The sequence below is a fragment of the Cygnus atratus genome, chromosome 1 (genome assembly GCF_013377495.2).
Source record: "Cygnus atratus isolate AKBS03 ecotype Queensland, Australia chromosome 1, CAtr_DNAZoo_HiC_assembly, whole genome shotgun sequence".
Classification (NCBI taxonomy): domain Eukaryota; kingdom Metazoa; phylum Chordata; class Aves; order Anseriformes; family Anatidae; genus Cygnus; species Cygnus atratus.
In genome coordinates, this window is record NC_066362.1 from 156,746,241 (window position 1) to 156,763,233 (window position 16,993).

The following is a 16,993-nucleotide window of genomic DNA, read 5'->3' on the forward strand; positions in this document are numbered from 1 at the left end:
AACCCTTTCACAGTGTTCTATCTCCCATGAGCCCTTCACTCTCAATAATTTGAAAGCTAGATCATTTGTGAAATAGTTAGGTTCAGTTCCTCACCCACTTGCCATTTTAGCGTGGTTGCTATCTTCTTGTTTTTCTGTTCCTTGTTGGTGGCAGCAGCTACCTTTTCATGATTTGATGCTGAGAGTGTGCTGAGGAAAATGAGGTACTACCCTTGACTGGAAGTAGCACAAACTTTCCTGTGACTCCTTTCTCCACTGGCAATGGGACGATACTTAGCTGGCTGCTCCTATGTATTATGGGATAATTGTTCTGATTCTTAGTGAAACATAGAAAGGCATTATTGCTAATATGCACTGATTTTTGCTAACTGTATGTGGTTAGCTCAACTTAACAGTTGTCTGTTGATAGAACCCATCTGCAGACTAAAAGGACAAAAGATAAATTCCTAGATTTACTGAAGCTAATTAAAAGTTTTGCCACTGGATACATTAGGTCTTCAGTTTGTTTTTCTGCAATTGAATCACCTCCAGAATCAAAGATATTGACCACAGACTGTCAAGGAGCCAAGAAGAAGCTAAAGAAATTATTTTCTTAGTGAAATATAGAAGTTGTTTTGGACAAAACTCTCTAAGTTTGTTATCTGTATTATTAGTACATCATTAGTACATACATTAGTACAGCTACAGCTGTCTCTGTAGCTGTAAGCATGGAACACATGCTAGAAACTATACACTTAGTAAAATGCATACACAGAGATCAAAGACAGAAAGAATGGTTCAACGTTTTATGTCTCAATATATGAAGTAAGCAATTACTTATAAGAAGCATCACAGTCTTGGCATGACTTGTTTCAAGAAAACCGGCTTTCAGAAGAAATTGTGAGAAAAGTATTGGCTTGGAGAGCTGAAGTACAGATAGATAATCTGATCATTCCTTTATAATTGGACTTCTTTTAGGGAATAGAGATTAAAGTGCCATCTCTTCAAGTGACATTCTAAACACAGATTCCCCTAAAATTAATGTTTCAAGGTTTACCAAAATTACAACTTTAATTAAAGCTAACTAAAAAGCAAATATTAATTATCTATCAACTTTTGATGCACGTTCATAAAATAAGAGTAAATAAGATATTCATGGATTATTTTTCCTTGTTGTAACCTCAAGGCATAAGCTACTAGCTCTTCATTCTTCTCATTTATCCACCTAGGAACTGAATTATTCCTTAGTCAAAAAGGCACAAGACTAATATTATCTTTTAATCATATCACTGATATGCCAGATCCTATTACATTATATCCAGTGTGACATTATATTGCAAACAGTATATAGCTTCAACCAGCAATTTCTTTTACGATGCCTGGCAGCTCATAAATCTAATAACATTCTGTCCTTGATGACGAGATGTCATTCCTCTGTGTTGTGGTTTAACCCGGTTGGCAGCTAAACACCACACAGCTGTTAGCTTACCCTCCCCGCTCCCTCTATGGGATGGGGGAGAGAAACAGGAAAGTGAAGCCTGTGAGTTGAGATAAAGACAGTTTATTAAGACAGGAAAATAATAACAACAATAATAATAATAATAATGATAATAGTACTACTACTAATAATGTGTACGAAACAAATGATGCACAATGCAATTGCTCACCACCTGCTGACCGATGCCCAGCCTGTCCCCCAGCAGCCGGCCCCCGCATCCCAGCTAGCCACCCCTATATATTGTTCAGCATGATGTCAGATGCTATGGAATACCCCTTTGGCCAGTTTGGGTCAGCTGTCCTGGGTCTGTCCCCTCCCAGCTCTTGCTGCATCCCTAGCCTGCTCGCTGGCAGGACAGAGCGAGAAGCTGAAAAGTCCTTGGCTTGGTGTAAGCACTGCTCTGCAACAATTAAAACATCAGCATGTTATCAGCACTCTTCTCATCCTAATCCAAAACATAGCACCCTGCCAGCTACTAGGAGGAAAATTAACTCTGTCCTAACTGAAACCAGGACACTCTGCAATATGGTCTTTTAAACAAAGTGCTTAGTTCCTCAGACATGCCCAATTTTCTATAAATCTACTTGGATCACTTGTTGAAGGCAGAGTTCAGAAAAGGTTTCTGGTCTGCTGAAGACTGTAGATACCCTTTTAATAAAATTCTACTAACAATAATAAAACAGTTTCTTACTCTGGACAAGCTAATTAGAAATTAGGCTATTTGGAATAAGACCCTAGTTTTGCCTAAAAGAAAAATCCTGCTCAGAACAAGCCATGTGGATTAAAACCTTTATTTCTGTGCCCACTTTATGGCTCTGTAAAATGATAATTACTTGGAAGACAAATCAACTTTACATTAATAAATATGAAAAATAGTTTTAGAGTAGCTGAAGTAAAATAAGACAGTTTGTTTTCAGATAATCAGGAAAGTCTATAGACCACATCTGACTGAAAAGAAACATCTATGCCAAGGGGAAAGCAGGGCTATGCTTTTGGAATCACTATTAAGGAGGCAGTTTCCTCAGTTTTTGAATCTCAAAATAGTATAATTCTATACATAATGTTGCTCTTTCCTTTCTTGCAAATAATGTTTTTTTTTTTTTTCTTTTTTCTACACAAGTCTTTCACATTAATCCATGGAATTAGGCAGTATGTTATATAAGAAACCACATGCATCTTGAATTTGGATGTCAGGTTTTGAAAACCTTTAGGGCAGGATCTTAAAAATTAAGAATTTTTCTTGAAATAAGTCCCACTGAGAGTCATTTAAGCATTCTGGGAAATCAACTCTTTATCAATTATGCCTAAGTGTTTTAATAACATTTCACACTGCTTGTGATTGCACACAGAAGATGAAAGATGAGCTGATGTTTGAAAAGAGGTAAATAAGCTGGAAGTGTAAATCAGTCAGATAATTAAAATGCTGACTTACAGTAACACTCTACACTATGATAAGTGGCACTCTTCTGCCATGACACTTAACCTTTCTGAAAAGGGCAGTTTTCTACTTTCTGAAGCAATTAAAGTGTTGTTATCTGGGTAATGATTGTGCATGTCAGCCATGATGTTCTTTCTTTCCATTCCTTTTCTGTCATTAGTTGGTACAGAAAACATTCAGGAGTTTGTTCAACTGCTTAAACAGTGTCTAGTGTCATTTGTAAAGAGTAACACATCAAAGATATCTGAACAGAGCTGGGAGACAAACACAGGTCTTAAGTAAAACTTATGATTTCTAGGCTAGCAACTAGACACTCCTTAAAATGTGGTAGGGCGCATCAAATAGAGCTAGGAAGCAGAATGCTGCTCCCAAACATCTTGGTTAAAGCCATAACAATCTAGTTCAGGAATAACTCAAAACATGAATTATTAGCACTGATCCTTCCTTGTGCCTGTTATTTTTTCCAGGCATATCAGAGGAGCTCAGCTCATTATTGTTCATCATGTAATAACTCATAACTGTACATCATGTAATAAAACAAAAATGGTATTTGTTTTTCTCAAAAAAAAATATTTTGGATGAAAATACTGTTTGGTTGAAATTTGCTTTTATTTCTAACTGTATGCCATTCTCATATTACTTAGCTTGAAATAAAAAGAAATATCTGTGTTCCTGTTGCCTACTCCTTTGAAAATGAACATCTGTGCTTCATCACCATTTCACTAACTTTGTTTTCAGTCCCGATGTGTGATTATTTAGAAAGATTTTGTCTATATCCATAGCTCTGAAGTTTGGGATCAATCTTGTCAAGTAAACTGCTTTGATGGTTTTACCCAACTGGGCAGCTGAACACCACAACCACTCCCTCACTCCCCATCCTCCAAGGAAAAGGAGGAGAAAACACAATGAAAAAAGTCACAAGAGTGGATGTAAAGATAGGGAGATCACTCACCAATTATCATCACAGGTGAAACAGAGTCAGCATAGGGAGATTAACTTATTACTTATTACAGACAGGCTAGAACAGTGAGAAACTAAAGGAAAACTAAAACCACCTTCCCCCCATCCACGCTCTTCTACCTCCTCCCCAAGAGCGGTGTAGGAGAACGTAGAATAGGGGCTGTGGTCGGTCTATAGCATGTCGTCTCCACCACTCCTTCACGGTCACTCTCTGCCCCTGCTCCAGCATGGGGTCCTTCCCACGGGATGCCGTCCTTCCCAAACTGATCATACAGGGGCTGCCCACAGGCAGCAGCTCTTCAAGAAATGCTCCAATATGGGTCCATATAGTGAGGTCCATCATTCAGGAGCAAACCGCTCCAACACCGGTCCCCCACGGGCAGCAGCTCCCCCCAGGACCCCTGCTCCTGCGTGATCACCTCTCTACAGGCTGCAGCTCCAGCCCAGGGTCTGCTCCTGCGGGGACTCTCCATGGGCCGCAGTCTCCTCCAGGCCACATCCACCTGCTCCACCTGGGTCTCCTCCACGGGCCGCAGCGTGGAGATCTGCTCCATGTGGAACCCATGGGCTGCAGGGGGATAGCCTGCTCCACCATGGGCCTCTCCACAGGCCTCAGGGGAATGTGTGCTACAGCGTCTGTGGCACCTCCTGCCCTCCTTCTGCACTGACCTTGGTGTCTGCAGAGCTGTTTCTCATTCCTCACTCTCCCATCCGGTGTTGCAAAGCACCTTTTTTGTTTGTTTGTTTGTTTGTTTTTTCCCCTTCTTAAATGTGCTCTCACAGAGGCACAGACAACATTGTCTCTGCCTCGGCTCTGGCCAGCAGCGGGTCTCTTTTGGAGCAGGCTGGAGCTGGCTCAGATATGACATGGGGCAGCTTCTGGACTCTGCTCACAGAGGCTACTAAAACATTGCAATGTAAACCCAATACGACTACATACTCCTTATGCAGCAAAAAGTACTTCCAGGCTTTTCTGAGAGATTTAATTAACATTTATTTTCCTGAGTTCTACATGCTTAATTTCATGAATGCCCTCTGGCTTTTACATTTTTCCTTATCTGCCTATATATCATTTTCTTATACTGTAGCTTTTACCTTTGAGATCTCAGCTTTGTCTTGTGTAGAAATCAGTTCTGAAGAAATGGCTGATTATAAGTTTGTTACTACATTTAAATTACTATTATTCTTGCTTAAGTTGTTCCCCCAAACCTAAAGGTTTTGTTTGTCATGATTTTTCCTTTTCTATATTCATTACAATTATCTTCTTTGCACCCTTTTATACTAACATGTGAATCCATTCTCTCCATTCCCACTAGGATGTTGTTTTCTAGTGAAAACTTTCCTTTAAGTTTCCTTTCCCAAGGCAATAAGTTCTCTTTTTATTCTTGTTTTTATTCTGCTTCTACTTAAATAAATAATAGAACCCTTGTATGCCTCTACTATTCTGGTCATTCTTAGTTCACTATTTGCTTTTGTGGATATCTCTATGAGGACAGTATTCCTGGGCAGAATTATGTTAACCTCATACATAGATTGTGACAGTGAGCAGGATATGGATATTCAAGGAAATATATTTCTCTCTATAGACAAAAATAAAATCCCTTTTCTAGGTTGATGTGTTTTGGGAATTTCTCTTCATTAGTGTTGTGGTTTAGCCCGGCTGGCAGCCAAACACCACACAGCCGTTCGCTCACCCTCCCCCCTCCCTCTCCGGGATGGGGGAGAGAAATGGGAAAGTGAAGTCTGTGAGTTGAGATAAAGACAGTTTATTAAGACAGGGAAAAGAATAACAATAATAATAATAATAATAATAATAATAATAGTAATAATGTGTACAAAATAAGTGATGCACAATGCAATTGCTCACCACCCGTTGACCGATGCCCAGCCTATCCCCGAGCAGCCAGCCCCCCCCTCCACCCCGGCTAGCCACCCCTATATATTGTTCAGCATGACGTCAGATGGTATGGAATACCCCTTTGGCCAGTTTGGGTCAGCTGTCCTGGGTCTGTCCCCTCCCAGCTCCTGCTGCATCCCTAGCCTGCTCGCTGGCAGGACAGAGCGAGAAGCTGAAAAGTCCTTGGCTTGGTGTAAGCACTGCTCTACAACAATTAAAACATCAGCATGTTATCAGCGCACTTCTCATCCTAATCCAAAACATAGCACCCTGCCAGCTACTAGGAGGAAAATTAACTCTGTCCTACCTGAAACCAGGACAGATATCCACCCCTTATTCCATACCATTTATGTCATGCTCAGGTTACACTCTTTCCAATACCTTCTAATTAATCACCATTTTCATCTATGATATATAGCAACCATGGTAGTGATGACATACAGTGTTATATGATAATTAACATACTACAATTCAACTCATGGACTATTCTCACCCAGTATTAGGTCCCCTTGAGGTACACACCGGACCTCCCCATTCTTTTGCATTACCCACCAAGTGCATCCAGGTCCCTGAGCAAAAGCAATCCCACGAATGGGCTTGCCTTTTCCTGAGGCAGGAGTAGCCCAGACTGTCTTACCCAGCATGTTTCTTACGTGCACTACAGGAACTTTATCCCCTTCTACAGTGCGTAACAGGTTTGATTGGGCAGGTCCAGCTCGGTTGGCAGATCCTCTAGTATTGACTAACCAGGTGGCCTTTGCCAAATGTGTTTCCCAATTTTTGAATGTCCCAGCACCCATCGCTTTCAGTGTAGTCTTTAACAGTCCATTGTATCGTTCAACTTTCCCGGAGGCTGGTGCATGATAGGGGATGTGATACACCCACTCAATACCATGTTCTTTGGCCCAAGTGTCTATAAGGTTGTTCCGGAAATGAGTCCCATTGTCTGACTCAATTCTTTCTGGGGTGCCATGTCGCCATAGGACTTGCTTTTCAAGGCCCAGGATAGTGTTCCGGGCGGTGGCATGGGGCACAGGATATGTTTCCAGCCATCCGGTGGTTGCTTCCACCATTGTAAGTACGTGGCGCTTGCCGTTGCGGGTTTGGGGGAGTGTGATGTAATCAATCTGCCAGGCCTCTCCATATTTGTATTTCAGCCATCGTCCTCCATACCAGAGAGGCTTTGACCGTTTGGCTTGTTTAATTGCAGCACATGTTTCACAATCATGAATAACCTGTGCCATAGTGTCCATGGTCAGGTCCACCCCTCGGTCACGAGCCCATCTGTATGTTGCATCTCTACCTTGATGGCCTGAGGTGTCATGGGCCCATCGGGCTATAAATAATTCACCTTTATGTTGCCAGCCCAGGTCCACCTGAGCCACTTCAATCTTAGCAGCCTGATCCACCTGCTGGTTGTTTTGATGTTCTTCAGTAGCCCGATTCTTGGGCACATGGGCATCTACATGGCGTACCTTTACAACCAGGTTCTCTACCCGGGCAGCAATATCTTGCCACAATGCAGCAGCCCAGATGGGTTTGCCCCGGCGTTCCCAGTTGTTCTGCTTCCATTGCTGTAGCCACCCCCACAGGGCATTTGCTACCATCCATGAATCAGTATAGAGATAGAGGACTGGCCACTTTTCTCGTTCAGCAATATCTAAGGCCAGCTGAACGGCTTTCACTTCTGCAAACTGACTCGATTCACCTTCTCCCTCAGCAGCTTCTGCAACTCGTCGTGTAGGACTCCATACAGCAGCTTTCCATCTCCGATGCTTTCCCACAATACAACAGGACCCATCAGTGAACAGGGCGTATTTCTTCTCATTTTCTGGTAGCTTGTTGTACAGTGGGGCTTCTTCAGCACAGACCACCTCCTCCTCTGCTGATATCCCAAAGTACTTGCCTTCTGGCCAGTCCATAATCACTTCCAGGATTCCTGGGCGACTGGGGTTTCCTATTCGAGCCCGCTGAGTAATCAGTGCAACCCACTTGCTCCATGTAGCATCAGTTGCATGATGTGTAGAGGGGACCCTTCCTTTGAACATCCAACCCAGTACCGGCAGTCGGGGTGCCAGGAGGAGCTGCGCTTCAGTACCGACCACTTCCGAAGCAGATCGAACTCCCTCATATGCTGCCAATATCTCCTTTTCGGTTGGAGTATAGCGGGCCTCAGATCCTCTGTATCCCCGACTCCAAAACCCCAGGGGTCGACCTCGAGTTTCCCCAGGTTCTTTCTGCCAGAGGCTCCAGGTGGGACCATTCTCCCCGGCTGCGGTGTAGAGCACATTCTTTACGTCTGGTCCTGTTCGGACTGGCCCAAGGGCTACTGCATGAACTATTTCCTGTTTAATTTGTTCAAAGGCTTGTCGTTGCTCAGGGCCCCATTCAAAAGCATTCTTCTTACGAGTTACTTGGTAGAGCGGGTTTACAATCAGACTGTAATTTGGAATATGCATTCTCCAAACCCCACAACACCTAGGAAAGTTTGTGTTTCCTTTTTGCTAGTTGGTGGAGACATAGCTGTTATTTTGTTGATCACATCCATTGGGATTTGACGACGTCCATCTTGCCATTTTATTCCTAAAAACTGGATCTCTCGTGCAGGTCCTTTAACTTTATTTTGTTTTATGGCAAAACCGGCCTTCAGAAGGATTTGGACTATTTTCTTCCCTTTCTCGAAAACTTCCTCTGCAGTGTCACCCCACACAATGATGTCATCGATGTACTGCAGGTGTTCAGGAGCCTCCCCCTGCTCCAGCGCAGACTGGATCAGTCCATGGCAAATGGTAGGGCTATGTTTCCACCCCTGGGGCAGCCGATTCCAAGTATATTGGACTCCCCTCCAAGTGAAAGCAAACTGTGGCCTGCACTCTGCTGCTAGAGGGATGGAGAAAAATGCATTAGCAATATCAATTGTGGCATACCACTCGGCTGCCTTTGATTCCAGTTCGTACTGGAGTTCTAGCATGTCCACTGCAGCACTCAGTGGTGGCGTGACTTCGTTCAGGCCACGATAGTCCACTGTTAGTCTCCACTCACCATTAGACTTCGCACTGGCCATATGGGACTATTAAAAGGTGAATGGGTCTTGCTGATCACTCCTTGGCTCTCCAGTTGACGAATTAGCTTATGGATGGGAATCAGGGAGTCTCGGTTGGTGCGATATTGCCGCCGGTGCACAGTTGTGGTAGCGACTGGCACTTGCTGTTCTTCAACCCTCAGCAACCCCACAACAGAAGGGTCCTCTGAGAGGCCAGGCAAGGTAGACAACTGTTTAATGTCCTCTGTCTCTAAGGCAGATATGCCAAAAGCCCAGCGGAACCCTTTTGGGTCCTTGAAATATCCTCTTCTAAGATAGTCTATGCCAAGGATGCACGGGGCATCCGGGCCAGTCACAATACGGTGCTTTTGCCACTCATTTCCGGTTAGACTCACTTCAGCTTCCAATACAGTTAACTGCTGGGATCCCCCTGTCACGCCATAAATACAGATGGGCTCTGGCCCTTTACAGCTTGATGGCATTAGAGTACATTGTGCACCGGTGTCTACTAAAGCCTTATACTTCTGTGCGTCAGATGTGCCAGGCCATCGAATCCACACAGTCCAATAAACTCGGTTGTCCCTTTCCTCCCCCTGGCTGGAGGCAGGGCCCCTCTAGTCCTGGTCAGAATCTTCGTTTCTGTGTTTAAAAGACTGCCTGCTAGAAGTTGGAGCAGCAAACTTTTCAGAGAACCCCTTTCTCCCAATTGTTTTCTTTTGCAACTCACGTACCCGTGCCTCTAGGGTCTCAGTAGATTTTCCATCCCATTTTCTCATGTCCTCTCCATGGTCACGTAGGTAGAACCACAGGGTGGCGCGGGGTGTGTACCCACCATATTGTCTTCTTTGCACGGATGCGCGTTTACCCCTAATAGCCGAGACGCTGGTTCGTACAGGTGGGGAAGAAAATACACTCTCTTTAAGTTGGTGGACCTCTTCAAAAAGTTTCTCCAAAGTATTCTCTTTTAGTTGGTGGCCACTGGTTCATTCAGGTGGGGGGGGGAAGATAAATTCTCTTTAAGTTGGTGGAACTCTTCAGAGAGTTTCTCCACAGCTGAGACGCAGGCCTGTAGGGAAGAGGAGAGATTTCCTTCGTACTGCCGGAGTTGTTTAGCCATGTCACCCACTGTGGGATCTTCACCGTCTTTCCAGGTTATTATTGTCAATGTGCTGGCCCATGATGATGGTGCATTCCATACAAACTTCCACCACATGGGTCGAGTACACTGGACTTCATCTGGATCTGTGGATGTTTGTGTGTCATCTAGGTCCTTATAAATTACTTCCCGTACGGCTAATTCCCTCAGGTACTGAATTCCCTTCTCCATGGTGGTCCACTTGACTGGTAGACATACAAGTTCTTCCTTGTAGGGGTACCTTTCCTTCACAGCTAACAGGAGACGCCTCCAGAGGCTGTGAGATCGTGCTCCATCTCCAATTGCTTTGTCAATGCTTGCATCTCTAGCAAGGGATCCCAACCGCTTGGCTTCCCTGCCCTCTAATTCCACACCATTGGCTCCGGTGTCCCAGCACCGGAGCAGCCAGGTGACAAGGTGCTCACCTATACAGCGACCAAAATCTTTTTGCACATCTCGTAGCTCACGCTGGTATAGGGTTCGGGTAGTTACTGTTGATTTTCTGACATCCTCATCCTCATCTTCATCCTCCTGCACACTTGATGGCCCAGCCTCGTCTTCTCCACACCCAGACTTAGCAGAAGACTTTCTGCGTTCTAAACGACCTGAGTTTCTATACCATTTTTTCACCTTTTCTACAGGGGCAACTTGCACTGCTACAGCTCACTTCTCCGACCCAGCCACAGGGTCTGCCACAGGGGTTGGAATACCCTCTGCAGGGGCAACTTGCACTGCTACAGTTCGTTTCTCCGACCCAGCCACAGGGTCTGCCACAGGGGTTGGAATACCCTCTGCAGGGGCAACTTGCACTGCTACAGTTCGTTTCTCTGACCCAGCCACAGGAGTGGGAGCGGCTGCAGGAGCTGGAGCTGGAACAGCTGCGGGAGCTGGAGCTGGAACGGCTGCGGAGCTGGAGCTGGAACGGCTGCGGGAGCTGGAGCTGGACCGACTGCAGGAGCTGGAGCTGGAACGGCTGCAGGAGCCGGGACTGGAACGGCCGCAGGGTCTGTCACTAGGTTGATAGTAGCATCAATTGCAGCTCGATAGGCACAAGCCAGACCCCAGCACGCCACAGTGATTTGTGTCACTTTGGAACTGCCAGAGTCATGACACCTTTTTTTCAAGCATTCTACCAGTTTTTTAGGATTTTGCAGTTGTTCAGGGGTGAATGTCCAAAACACTGGAGGTGCCCACTGCCCTAGAAACCTGCCCATATCCTCCCACACTCCCTGCCACTCGCAAATATCCCGCCTCAAGACAGATCTCCGGATGAGATTCCTAAGTAGTTGTTTAACCTTAAACAAAACCTGAAGCGCATTCAGGAGACATAACAACAAGAACATGCTGGTCTGAGTATCCCAAGGATATTCAACATCTTGGAGAGCTACCGTAACTAGCTCGGGGGATAAGAGGGTGGTGAAGGAGGAAGGGAGAGTGAACAGGTAGGAGAAAATATCTTCCCCTGTCCCCTCCAGAGATTGACTCCCTGATGAAAAAAGGCAATAGGTGTAATTGCTAATAGTTTCTGAGATATGGTTTCCGAAGTATAGAGTCGACGACAGTGCTGAGTACAAATACCAGGTTAGAGTCATGACCAGAAATCTCATCATTTCATAAGCCATCGTTACACCACACAGTACCATAACAATCTTAAACCAGGGCCCGGAAAGGATAAACAGCACGACAGGGAGCACATACAAAAAGTAACGTGCTATAAAACTCAATTTGGGAAACAGGTACAGCAGACTTGAGATTAAGGCAATCAACATTGTGACTAGGAACTATTAAGCAGGTCGAATACTTATACCAATTTTAGTTTAACACACTCGGGTCAAATCTGTCGATATCTCAACCCTTCGTGCCCCACGTTGGGCGCCAAATGGACTGTTGTGGTTTAGCCCGGCTGGCAGCCAAACACCACACAGCCGTTCGCTCACCCTCCCCCCTCCCTCTCCGGGATGGGGGAGAGAAACGGGAAAGTGAAGCCTGTGAGTTGAGATAACGACAGTTTATTAAGACAGGGAAAAGAATAACAATAATAATAATAATAATAATAATAATAGTAATAATGTGTACGAAACAAGTGATGCACAATGCAATTGCTCACCACCCATTGACCGATGCCCAGCCTATCCCCGAGCAGCCAGCCCCCCCCTCCACCCCGGCTAGCCACCCCTATATATTGTTCAGCATGACGTCAGATGGTATGGAATACCCCTTTGGCCAGTTTGGGTCAGCTGTCCTGGGTCTGTCCCCTCCCAGCTCCTGCTGCATCCCTAGCCTGCTCGCTAGCAGGACAGAGCGAGAAGCTGAAAAGTCCTTGGCTTGGTGTAAGCACTGCTCTACAACAATTAAAACATCAGCATGTTATCAGCGCACTTCTCATTCTAATCCAAAACATAGCACCCTGCCAGCTACTAGGAGGAAAATTAACTCTGTCCTACCTGAAACCAGGACAATTAGCTGTCATTACTTTCCCAGATGATAATACACCTTCTTTGGGGAACTTCATAGTTTTTTCACACGAGAATGAAGCTAATAACCCTCAACAGGAGCAGTACCTGGGGAGAGGGCAGGTACGGATTAACTACTAATTACCTTATCATTATGTTAATTCAGGCTACAGTTTCTTCACACAAATATATTACTAACTTTCAAGGTAACTTAAGACTTATTTTTGTATCATTGTAGTTAACCAAATACTCACATAATAGTTTATTCTCATTTAAGAAGTGGGATAAACGCAGTATTTGGAATTGGCAGGTGAGTGCAGGAAAATGCACCAGTTGTCACACCTTTTCCCCTGAATACTCTTTATCTCATCTCTGTGCAATTTACTAGAAGACTTCTCTCTTGACTGCTTTTCCCATGGCTGCCTTTGCTGGTATTAGGGGACTTTGCCTTGGTGTTCTGAGCCACAGTTCAGTTGAGGATTTTGGACAAATAAATCTAGATCTCTTTATAATGAATAAGCACTAGAAAAAAATGCGGCCTACAATATTATAGTAGGATAAGTAGAAAACCTAAAAGCTACATTCAGAAAATTTGGACAATGCATCTATCATGTCATAATTTTCCTTCAGTTGCACATGCCCTGACTTCCACAGTCTTTTTCTAATACTCTTCATGAACAACCTCTATTACCTCTGACTCTATCTTTCATTTTCAAGTTGCATTAAGTTTGTCTAACACATGTCCCTAATGCTAATCTGGATGCTTTAGGCATTGCAGATTTTAAAAGACACATTTGTATTAACTATACAGGAGAAAAATGCTGATCGACTACATTATCATTGTGCTTGCTTTCCTTCTAATTAAACTGACAAGATATTAATGAAGGGTGAATGCCTTCTCCTCCCACAAGTTTAAATCTGACTGTAACTTCTTTCTTCAGAAGAATGTTAAAAACAAACAAACAAACAAACAAACAAAAACAATTAAAATAGATGTAGGAAAGTATTTAAGAATTAGATACTTTATCTCAATTTTTAAAATATCATTGTGCCATTTAAATGTTTTAATGCTATACATTCTCATAGCTAAATGTGTGCTATTTTCAGAAAGCTAGAATAAAAAGGGTGTCTGTTGGTGGAGTAGCAATTCACTGCACTCACATCATAACCACTAAACAGGACTGGAAAACGGATACATGCTGTTTGTTGTAATTACAGAGGTTTGGAAGCTATTTAATCCATCCCACAAGCTTATTCTTGTCAAAGCTTCCTATCAAACACTGCCTATCAAATATTTAGATTTTACCATGACATTCAGAGGTGTACTCAGGCATACCCATTTGTCTCCTGCCTACAGTCATCCTTGAATTAATCAGCTGAGAAGGTCAACTGCTTACTTTCGCTGTGATTGATTTTTATGCTAAAGAAAAGAAAGGGGTGGAAAATAAGAAAAACATAAAAGTAAGTTACCTGTTGAACACTCATACTCTTGTCCTACAGTCCATCTTTGTATTTGATACCTCTGCACCTGCAGGGTTTTATTCTACTGAGGTGCAAAAAAATAAAAAGAAAGACTGGATTAAAATCCTAAATTTTCATTCTAAGTGGGATTAGGAAAGAGACTGATTTGAGGCTATTTACTATTTTTTTTCCCTCTAAATTTTAAAAGGTTTGAAAAAAATCACTTATCTTGCCTAGCTTTACAGCACACATTCAAATCAGTTACCAAAGCATGGGGTGTCATCTGTGATGGTGATAGACCCACCTGGCTCCTAAGCACCATTACAGGAGGGCATGAATCTATGGTCAGTCCTGGCTCATATCTGCCAAAACAATGTAGCTCTCTTAGGTACTCTCTGACACCTCAAATATGACCATTTTTTAAGCAAATATCTGAGCCGCTACTTTTTTATGTATAATTGGATCTCAGACACCAAACTCATGTGGACACCTATCAGACTTCTGGAGGTTACTTCCAACCAATATGATTCTATGATCATATGATTCTATATATAAAAGCATATTTTTAGGAGTCTCAAACATGAAGTGAATCTAATTTTCCTATTCCCATGGAGTTCCCAGAACAACAAAGCAAGTATCCAAACTCATCTTTGCTTAGGAATGCATTTATTCATATACCACTTTTAAAGTTTATGTCTAAAGATAAGCACATACTTAGAAACTTTTCTGGACAAAATTAGACCATGCGTATCATTCTGTGGAAACAAATAGCATAATCTGTGTTAGCAAGTACTGCAGAATTTGAGCAAAGGTAACCAAATTGCTACCTTGACTGGAAAAATAAACAAAGCCCCCAAAACCTGGGACAAAACCTCTCTACGTACAATTTGATTTTAATAGTCATACTCCTTTGAAGTTCAGCACCTCGTTTTTATGACTGTGTCTTCAGAAACAGCAAAAAGGTAATCCTCATATTTAGATCTGACTTTGCTACAAATAGATCTATTTAGTAACTGCAAAAAGTTGCAGTCAAAAGCAGATCATTATGCAGAACAGGATTTAGGGCTTTTCTGTCAGGGCTTTTCTGTCTTTCCGTAGCAGATGTATAACGTTCGATTCATTACACAGTCCACCAAAGCCAAGTATACTACCACTGATGCCCTAAATGCCCTTATTGCATGCCATTTTTATTTTTAGTGTTCTTCCTAAAAACTCGGAGGAAAACATTGTATGTAAAATTTTTCCATTATGATGAAATTCATTTAAATGTTCTATATGATACTTTAACAAATCTTAACTTTTTTTTTTTATATTATCAAATTAGAAGTTAATGCCTTAAAGTAAATAGAACTGTGAAATAATTTTTTTCTTTTTAATAAAATGAAAAAAATATTCACAAAACAAGGTTGATATTCTTAACACTCTGAATTTCAAAATGCTTGCATATTCTTGTTTTAACTAACTACCCTTCTGTGCTGGAGAAAAGAAAAGAAAGGAAAGAGCACCTACAATACAGCAATTTACTCATGTGCTAGCTTACTTGAAAATATGCTGCCATGTCTTCAGTTCTTTCCTAAAACACATTTTGATAAACATAATGCAGTGAGAAGAGTTCCCCCCATTCCCCTCCCCTCCCCTCCCCTCCCCTTCCCTTCCCTGCCCTGCCCTGCCCCTCCCCGCCCCGCCCCTCCCCCTCCCCCTCCCCCTCCCCCTTCCCTCCTTTCCCTTTCCCTTTCCCTCCTCCCCTTTCCCTTTCCCTTTCCCTTTCCCTTTCCCTTTCCCTTTCCCTTTCCCTTTCCCTTTCCCTTTCCCTTTCCCTTTCCCTTTCCCTTTCCCTTTCCCTTTCCCTTTCCCTTTCCCTTTCCCTTTCCCTTTCCCTTTCCCTTTCCCTTTCCCCCTTCCCCTTCCCCTTCCCCTTCCCCTTCCCCTTCCCCTTCCCCTTCCCCTTCCCCTTCCCCTTCCCCTTTCCCTTTCCCTTTCCCTTTCCCTTTCCTTTTCCTGTTTTTTGGGGGGACACATATATGCAAGACATTTCAGGGAATTGTGCAGTTTGTAAGATGTCTTTGCTTCAGGACTTTAAAGTGATAAGTAAGCAAAACATTTTCATATTCCTATTTTTTTTTCCTTTTGCTATTTAATTGATACACAGACTGCTCCATACACAGTTGAGTATTACCTTTTATTCCGAATTATAGATCAGTGTTCTATTATTATATCCTAGTAATATGAAAATTTATGAGACTTTTTGACATTCCCTTCCTTGGTCCTTTAATCTGACATAAGAAAGAAACACAGTATGTCAGGCATAGTCATAGGCTATTATTACTAATATGTTTTAATTAATGTCTGGTGTGGTTGTAATCTTTTGAATGAGAAAAGCCCAGATAAGTCCTGCTGTCTCTTCTTTCTAGTTTCTATTGTTTAAATTTAGGAAGCCAGCACATGATAAGAAAAGTCCAAGGATTGCAGGCAAAAATGGTTTAAGAAGAGAAAGATGACAGCAGGAAGAGGGAAGTGAAACCTAGGAGCAACTTGAAATGGCAAGAGGCATAAGGGATTGAAGTACAGCTGAGGGGGCAATTGAGGGCATGAAGAAAGGAAAAACTTGCTGTCAGAAATCACTTTTGTTTAATATTTTGACCAGTGATCTGTATGAGGAATGCACCCTCAGTAAGTTTGTGGACAATACCAAATTAGGCAGGCCTGTTGATCTGCTTGTAGAAAGGCTCTTCAAAGGGATCTAGATTGATGGACTGAGTCCAATTGCATGACTTGTTGAATAGCAAGGCTAAATGCTGAGTCCAGCACTTGAGGAAGAGTGGTTGGAAAGTTTCCCAGCATAAAAGGAACTGGGGATGTTAGTTGTTGGCTGAACATGAACCAGCAGTGTGCCCAGGTGCCCAAGAAGGCCAATGGCATACTTGCCTGCACCAGAAATAGGGTGGACCATGGGATCAGTCTGGAGAAAAGGAGGCCGAGGGGAGAGCACGTCAGTCTCTACAGCGACTTTACAGGGAGTTGCAGTGATAAATGTGTTGGTCTCTTTTCTCAAGTGACAAGTGATAGGAATTCCTCGTGAGGAAAGTGATAGAGTTCCTCATGAGGAATAAGGAAATGTTTTCAAGATGC